This window comes from Mesocricetus auratus, unplaced genomic scaffold, assembly GCF_017639785.1.
Source record: "Mesocricetus auratus isolate SY011 unplaced genomic scaffold, BCM_Maur_2.0 Super-Scaffold_100044, whole genome shotgun sequence".
NCBI classification, from domain to species: Eukaryota; Metazoa; Chordata; class Mammalia; order Rodentia; family Cricetidae; genus Mesocricetus; species Mesocricetus auratus.
In genome coordinates, this window is record NW_024429221.1 from 1,650,611 (window position 1) to 1,659,461 (window position 8,851).

The following is an 8,851-nucleotide window of genomic DNA, read 5'->3' on the forward strand; positions in this document are numbered from 1 at the left end:
TGTGGGAGTCCTGCCTGTGAGTCAGGAGTCACTAGGGAGTCAGGGAAATTAGTCACAGCCCTGGCTTCAGAAGGTCTGTGCCAGTTCACTGCAGTACCCATTCTGAAAACTGACCTTGTTTTTAAAAAGTTGACACTAACTCTGCAAATTCTTCCAGACACCAGAACATAACTCATGCTGTGCTACCTGACACTAAATTCCTCATCCAAAACCCAGATAAAGGTAGCACAGAGAGAGACGCTTGTAAACCACCATTCCCGTTAAGTATGGGCACAAAACACCCGAAGAGGAGCCTCAGAGCACATGAGAAGGAATGAGCAACAGACCTGCTTAGTGTCCTACTGCTGGGAAGAGACACCATGACCGGCAGCTCCCATAAAGGAAAGCTTTAGCTGGAGCTAGCTTACAGTTTCAGAGCTGTGGCCCGTTACCAGCAGGCTGGGAAGCGTGGGGGCACGCCGTGGTGCTGGAGAAGGAGCTGAGACTTCCACCCGCAGGCAGCAGGAAGAGAGAGAGTGCCACTGGGCCTGGCTTGGGCTTTTGAGACTTCGACATCCACCCCCAGTGACACTTCCTGCAACAAGGCCACACCTCCTAATCTTTTCAAATAGTGCCACTCCCAAAGCATTTACATATATGAGCCTATCGGGGGCCATGTTTACCATCCCTACTCAAACCGCCACAATGATAAGGGGAGACTTGCCCCAGGATGGCAAGACCCTTTAAGCATTCACATGCCAGTTAATGTTTCAATTGAATAAAGCCCCTGAATCACAGTTAGCTCAAGAGAGAGAACGGGCTTGTTGGAATTAAACACATTAACCTGGATCAGCCTGCCTTGTGTAGCGAAGCCTTGTGAGAAACAAAACAAAGCAAGCTCCCTCAGCAAAGGAGTCAACAATAGAGTGAAGGCAACCCAGGAAGAATTAGTGAACTTGAAGACAGCACAGGGAATTGACTGAATTTGGAAGGTCCTCAGGGATCTGAATAGGTTTGTGTCAACAGACTTGATGTTTGTGTATGACAAGACGATCAGGAAGAGAGTCGGACAGAGCTCTTTGACAAAAATACTTCAAAGTTTTGAGCAAGCTCTCTTAAAACATCAAAGCAATTCAGACACCTGCCCACCATAGCCATATATATATATTTTTTATTTTTAAATTTAAATTTAAATTAGAAACAAGATTGCTTCACATGTCAAATCCAGGTGCCTCTCTGTTTCCCTCCCCTCCTCCCGTGCCCTCCCACAAAACTCCCCAATATCCCCTCATTTCCCCAGGGAGGGTGAGGCCCTCCATGGGGGTGTCCATAGTCTGTCATTTCATCCAGGGCAGGGCCTAGACCATCCCCCAAGAGTTCAGGATGAGAGTGCATCTCTCATTGTTGTATGGAAGTCCAAAATCCATTTGTATACCCGGGATAAATACTGATCTACTGTCCAAGGCTCAATAGATTACCTAGGCCTCCTCACTGACACCCACCTTCAGGGGATCTTGATCAGTCCCATGCTGAATTCTCAGGCATCAGCCTGGGATTCAAGAGTTAACCCTTGTCAGGTCAGCTGTTTCAGGGGGGTTAACCAGCCCAGTCTTAACCCCTTTACTCATCAGTCTTCCCTCTTTGTCACTGGCTTTCTTGAGTTCAGCTCAGTGCTTAGCCGTGGGAGTCTGCTTCCATCAGCCACTGAATGAAGGTTCTGTTTCCCAGACTCTCTGGCCATGGGATTATAGGCTGGCAGTCCCCAGATCTATGTCTAAAATCCATATATGAGAGAGTACATGCCATGTTTCTCTTTTTGTGACTGTGTTACCTCGCTCAGGATGGTTTCTTCTAGTGCCATCCATTTGCCTGTGAATCTCATGATTCCATTGTTTTTTTTTTTTTTCTGCTGACTAGTACTTACCCATTTAGTCAACCATATTGCTTCTTGTTTTCACTGACCCACATGTAGGCCAGTGGGGTTTGACAAACAATGCAGCAGAGAATGCCGCTGTGTGCTGTGACTCCTTACTGTCAAACCATTAACTAGTCCATAGCTCAGTTTATTTGTGATACTTTAAGAAATACTTGTTATAAAGTGTTCACCCATCGAAGAATTCACCCAAACCCGCATACCATCCCCGTGTACATTTTAAACAAGGAACCCCTTCCAGCACCCCACGTGGCCATCCCCGTCACTGTTGTGACACGGGCAATGGGTATGACCAGCAAATGTGTGAGTCCCTGCCAAGTTAGTTAGAAATGTGGGTAAAAGGCACTGCATTCTGCCAACAAAGAAAGCTTGCTGATGCCAAGTCCACAAAAACAGCAGAAGGCCACATCTATGTGCCACGCCCCGATAACACTAATAACTAAATCAATACTAATTGACTGAAATTGGTGGCCACAGAGGTTAATTTTCAGAAACTGAGAGAACTATGGCTTCCAGATATAAAACAACACGTGCTAAAGGGTTTATAGAGTAAGTATATGAATTATAACACACTAAGGAAATGTTGAAATGAACCTGCCATACTATTCTACCTATGAGATTAGTTTTATTCCAACAGGTCCCATGTAATGTAAATTCCTATGGACAACCAGTTTTGTACTCCTGTCAGCTTATTAGAGGTTAACTATGGGACTGTAGGGTCCAAGGAAACGCTGAAGGAGACCCAAGACTCAAACAGTGTGCAAGAACAAAGAGCGTTTATTATACCATCATGCACATGGGGTCCTTCACCTGTGCAAAATGGCGACAAGAGGAACATTCAGGCTCCTTTTAAGCATAGCTAGGGGGAGTTTCAGGAGAAATTAGGTTATCTCAAACCTACTTGGTTAAGCAAGCATCAGTTACATTGGTATATTTTTAATTGGCTGAGGTTTAGCTTTGTTAGACATAAGTTTGGATGTGACTCAGAAGGGGGTTACTGAGTTTGTCCTTGAGATACTGTGAGGCTAACTTAGGCCCTCTGATTTCTCTCTCAACCTGGAATGTAACGGTACAGTGGATAATTGGCTCTTTGTTGGGAAAGACACCTGTGTGTCCTTCTCAGAGAACCCAAAACTTAAATTCAGTTATAAAAGTGGGAGAGTTTAACCCCTGCAAACTAGCATGGTAAAGTAACCTCTGTGTGGCGTTAAGTAACTCCTGGAGCCTTTTGTCTTTTGTAGTGATAAAAGCTATATAAAATTTTCCTTAGGACAGTTACAGAAGGTAGAACAAGGGACATACTTATTGAAATTATCAGACAGAAATCACATTTCTTTGCTTAGTTCTAAAAACCTTGTAAGCGGACGAAGGAAACATAAATTTTCACCATCAGGGGAAGAATGCTATAAACGTGATTGTGTTGTGGTTATCCAAGCAGAAATGTAACACTACTGAGTAAACACTAAATACACAGTAAACATGTCTTCTTATGTGTAAAGATTGCTCATTGTCAGTTTGCAAATGTATATACATTTTTTTAAAGAAAGGAACTTATTTCAATAGATTCTTTTTCACCTTAGTAAGAACATGGGCATTTGTGTTAGAGATTGGAGCTACAGAAATCTATGAAGATAGAGAGTTCTGGGTTAATGTTGATAGCCTAACAACGACATTTGGAGGTGTCTGAGAAGTAATGCCCTTAAGTGTTGAGACTGGGCTGCACTGTTTCCGCTGGCCTTTAGGTGATACTCAGTTGCCTGCAGTGCAGTGACAATGCATTTTCGCTTGTAAAGCAGTGCTGCTGTGTTCCCCAAGCACTTGGAACTACTGTGGCATGCTCTGAGCCTTGCTGTTGTCACCTGCTCTTACTCGCACCATTGATGTTACTACAGCTCCCGGAAATCAAGGCTTCCTCAGCGTCACCCACGTGTGGACCAACAGAGAAGCTACGATTAAAGGGCAGACTTAGCTCCTAGGAGGTGCGTGGGGTGGGGCTGGTGGCTGCGGCGGGGCATCAGAACAGTCAGCTGCACATTCTTGTTGCCGTGCTCCCTGATTTAGAAGCCACATGACACTCTTTGTTGAGCTCAGACAAAGAGAGGTTTGACGTTTCTTTACTTGCACCAAAGCAGCATCTTAAACTTTGCAGGCCGAATGAATCCCCTGCCCAGATCGCTGTAATGACTGCCCTTAAACCCTCTCTACCACAGTGAATTGTTTTGAGGGTTAGATTCTACCTCGAATCTATGCCTGGCTCCAGCACATAGAACACTACAATGTCATCGGCACTCCCAGTCACTAACGAATAAACAACACATTGGAACAAGAGGAGCGAGTTTCCCAGGTTATTAGACATCAAACTTCCGAGAAGCGTGAGGACAACCCTGATGGGTCCCTTCCTAATGCCCCCGTGACACCAACAGGACGTGGGGATCTCGATGAAAGATCCCAGGCCAGGATGGAGATGTCATTTCCAAGCTTGGGAAGGAGGGAAAAGATGCCTTCAGAAGACCCAACAGGCTAAGAAGTACTGGACCAGAGGACCAGTCTCCCTTTGCCTCTCTCCTGCTTGCCAGGGATGTTTCCCCTTTGAGAAACCTAGCCACAGGGGTAATGAAGAAGAGCTCCAGCATCCGTCACCAACCCACATCCCATGTTGGAGGGCCAGAGCGAGGACCAGGACTCATAAAGCCCAAGTCCCTTTGTACAGGACCCTCCCCTGTAGAGCGGGAGGAGGGCCCTTTTACATCTCTTTATATAACAACACCAGACTTGTTCACAAGGACTCCACTCTCATGACCCAGTGACCTTCCAGAGTTCCCGTCCCCGTAGCTTAGTACTGTGATGCATCGGCCTCAGCATCCGAATTCAATGAGGACATCAAACCAGTTCAAAGTGTCACTCCACTGTCAGAGCAGGAAGGACAAGAAAAGAGTGTTGGCGAGGTGTCGGGAGTCTGGTTTGAGACAGGCCTTTTGCCATAGGGGCTTGTTCATGTTCAGTAAACACATAACATATTCGGAAATAGAGATAACAGCAGCGGTTGCAGGGGCATCTTGAGAACAATCATTTGAAGCTGTATCTTTAAAAGGAGGCAGACTTGTTTAGTAGTTTAAGGTTCATGTAAAATAGCTTCTGAATATCTCAAAAGAAATGATCAAGTTCTTTGTAGCTTCATCCTCTGGGGCAAAGTAACCCGGAATAATGAAGTCATGCCGATAAAGGCAGTGCATGGAATCGCTAATGCAGACAGGAACCCTGTGGGCACAGACACGCTCTATTCTCAGGCACAGCCATGCTCAATTCTCAAAGACTAACGGTCTTGGCTCTCTGCTTCTGAATGACCACAGCCCTGCATGCTTTAGTCTCAAAGAGTAACGGCCACAGCCCTCCATCCCTGAGTGCCCACTCCCTGCATTCTGGAACAAGGCTCGTGGTGGTCAGTTGGCACTTAACCTGAAGACCTGTCCCCGTCAGATTAGCCTTTGTGCATGTCCTTTGGAGCATTTTCTTGGTTAATGATGATGTGGGAGGTCCCAGCCTACTGTAGCAGTGCTGCCCCTGGGCACGTGGTCGTGCATTGTTTAAGAAATCTGAGTAAGCCATAGGGGGCAATCTGTTAGCAGCACTCCTGTATGGTTCCTGCCTGGACGTCCCCAAGAGACAGAGTGTGACTGGGACATGTAAGCCAGGTAAACCCTTTCCTCTGCAAGCTGCTTCTGGTCAGTGAGCTCTATCACAGCAGCAGAGAATCAAACCAGGACAGCCCTTCTGAAGTGAGGCGGGCCCATCCCCTTCCTCCTTGTCTTCTCTTCCAGCTCTCATACAAGCAGGGCAGTGTCGGTGCTCTAAGGTTTGGACTCTTGATGTTCAAACTGTGGACCGGAGACCAGCCACCATCAACATTTTTGGGAACTTGTTATCGATGAGACTTTTGATCCCATCTCAGATGTTCAAAATTAGAATCTTCACTAGAACAAGATTTGCAGTTGAGGGATTACATGTTGAAGTTGCTCATCATTTTCAGCCATGTGGCAGGCAGGACAGCACCAAACACAAAAAACAAAGAACAAAAACAACAACCACAACAAAACAAATAGAAGGCGCGGATGTAGCTCAGCTGGAAGAGTACCTGCCTAAGATACTGAAGACGTGGGTCTCATCCCCATTGTTCATAAACCAGGGCACGGCAGGATATGACTCAGGAGCTGGAGGTAGGAGGGCCCGAAATTCAAGGCCCTCTTCAGTTAAATAGCAAGTTCGAAGCCAGCCTTTGCTATCTGAGGTTTTCTGACTCTGATGCATGCATCTCTGTATGTTTCTATGCACATGCACACCTGTGTGTGGCTGCCCTCAGAGGCCAGAAGTGGGCATGGGAGTCCCCGAAGCCAGAGCGCGGTTGTGAGTAAGCTACCTAGATGTGGGTGCTGGGGACAGAACTCAAGTCCTTTAGAATAGTATGTGCTCCCAGTCATTAAGGCCTGATGCATGAGATCTTGTACGAAGCTGCTAGTGACAATAACGATGATCATAACTATGGTGGCTATAGAAACACAATGTTTGTACGTTTGGACTGATGGGTGCTGCTATTTCATAGCCATAGGATTTAATGTCCGTACTAACATATGGAGTTGTTTTGTAAATAAGAAATGAAGATGTGTGCCCTTAGCTCAGTTTCACCGCTGAGATTATTGATAGATGCAGGACTTGAGTTCTGGTCTGTTTGTCACTGAGGCCAAGGCTCAACCATAATGCCACACTGACCTCTGACGTGCCTCAGCAGCTTCCTAGTCACACTCAGACTCCTGCATTCATCTACAGACGGTCCTCCACATATCAGCTATGCAACTCACTGTGTCCTCAGCCCAAATGCCTGGCACACCACTGCGTGTAAGCCCATGACCTCCAGTCTTCACTACCCGGTATGTGCCTGGCCTGGTGAAGGGAGGCGGCCGTAGCTCCCCAGCCATGCTCATGCATGGCGACTGTGGTGGTTTGAGCGAGAAATGTCCTCCCTGGGTTCATGTGTTTGCACACTTGGTCCTCCGATGGTGGTGCTGTTTGCTCCTTGGGGAGGTTGAGGAACCTTTAGAAGGTGGAACTTTGCTGGAGCACGTGTGTCCCTGGGGTGGGCTTACAGCCTCACCCACTTCTCTGTCATCCTCTCTACTTCTGCGTGTGGTAGAAGATTCGGTCTCTCAGCTTATTATTCTAGCTGTCTGCTGCCGTGCCTCCTGAGCTACTGTGGACTCCCCTCCTGGAACTGTAAACCCCGATGAACTCTTCCTTCAGACATTGCTTTAGTCACTTTGTTCCTGGTGTTTTACCACAGCAACAAAAAAGTAACTCCTGCAGGAGCCATCCGTGTCAACAGTGTTAACAGGGACAAACCTCGCCAGAGCTGTTAGGAAGAATCTCCTAGAAGGCCTCCTTCAGCGCATTAACTTTAGGCTGCCGGGCTATAGTTTCCTGCCCGTGAACTTTTCAGGGGGAATTCTGCCAGGATATTCCAGGTAATACGTTGGACAATAGTCTTGGCTTCTCCCTGTGCGTTTCCATCTCTACAATACAGGGATGTGGATATTGCATCCCCTAAAATGAGATTCTGCCTGTTCTAAGCACTTAGTAACTGCCAGATGAAAAGATGTAGATAAATGTTGGCTAGAGACATCACATATAAAACATGGGTAGTGTCTCCCTCACAGGGTGGCTATTGTGGTTAATGCTTGACAGTAAAGAAGTCACTCGGCGATGTGCCTGATGTAGCAGTCAGCAATGAATGATAGGAAAGAAAACAGAAATCATGGCCATGGTTCACATGAGAGGGGGGAGGGGCATGGGAAGGGAAAGAGACCTTAAGATCTCAGCCTGTGTGCACAGACACGTTGTTTCCAAGGGCTCTCACAAGAACCACAGATGCGTTTGACTTCATCAGAGCCTGCCGTCACCCCCAGCATGACTCCTGCGCTGAGTCCCGCCTGCTGGATAGCAAGAGAGAGGCTGGTGCCTAGCGCTTCCAAGAATATTTCTTCCTCCTTCCCTTTCCCTCTGAAAGGTCTCCTCCACTTCTCCTCAAGCTCCCCCTGCCCTGTCTCAGTAGGTACACGGAGCTGGGGTTTTGTGCCTAGGCTGAGACTTCTCTGGCCTACATGCGGCAGTAGCTCTGGCTTCATCAGCAGAGCCGGGAGAAGTCAACGTGCCCCTAGAAATCTCCGTTCAGAGTGGGAATGCGTTTCCAAGGAGGCAGAGTAACCCTTCTGCTGACCACAGCTCCGTTGTGACGTCATCTTCATCATTACCTCAGTCCGCTGGGTTTAGGATTTGTGTTGTGTGTGTGTGAGTCACAGGCTGACGTCGGTTACTTACTGTTTGAGACCTGGTCTCTTGCTTAAGCCAGAGCTCACCAGTTTAGGTAAGACTGACTGGCTAGTGAGCCTTGCTCGTCATAGTTTCTCTCTGTACTTCTGCCCCCGTCTTCTCCTGTCTGCAAACAGATTAACTGTCTCATAAACCCAACGTGTATGGGCTGACAAGACTTCCTAGTTCCAGTACTCAGGACCTTCACAATATGCTACCTGTCTGTCTTCAGCAGATGAGGGGATAGGGTCAGTGGGTAAGAATGTGGTTACTTAGCTCAGCCCTTCAAAGGGAACTTGGGGGTCACGGAACAAGGTGGCATGTAATATTTGGGGCATTCTTAACCCTAAAGCTAATTTCTTGTGTGTGTTCACCTATGTGTGGGTACACACACGTGTGCATGTACTTATGGAAGACAGAGGAACGAAACAGAGGTTCCATTGTTTGGACATGTCCTCCCTTTTGTTATTTTTTTTCTTGAGATAGGGTCTAGGCTAGTCACAGCCTCAGACTCACCCAGCAGGCTACCCAGGGGTCTACCAGCATCTATCTCCCCAGTGCAGGGGCTACAAGCTTGTGTCT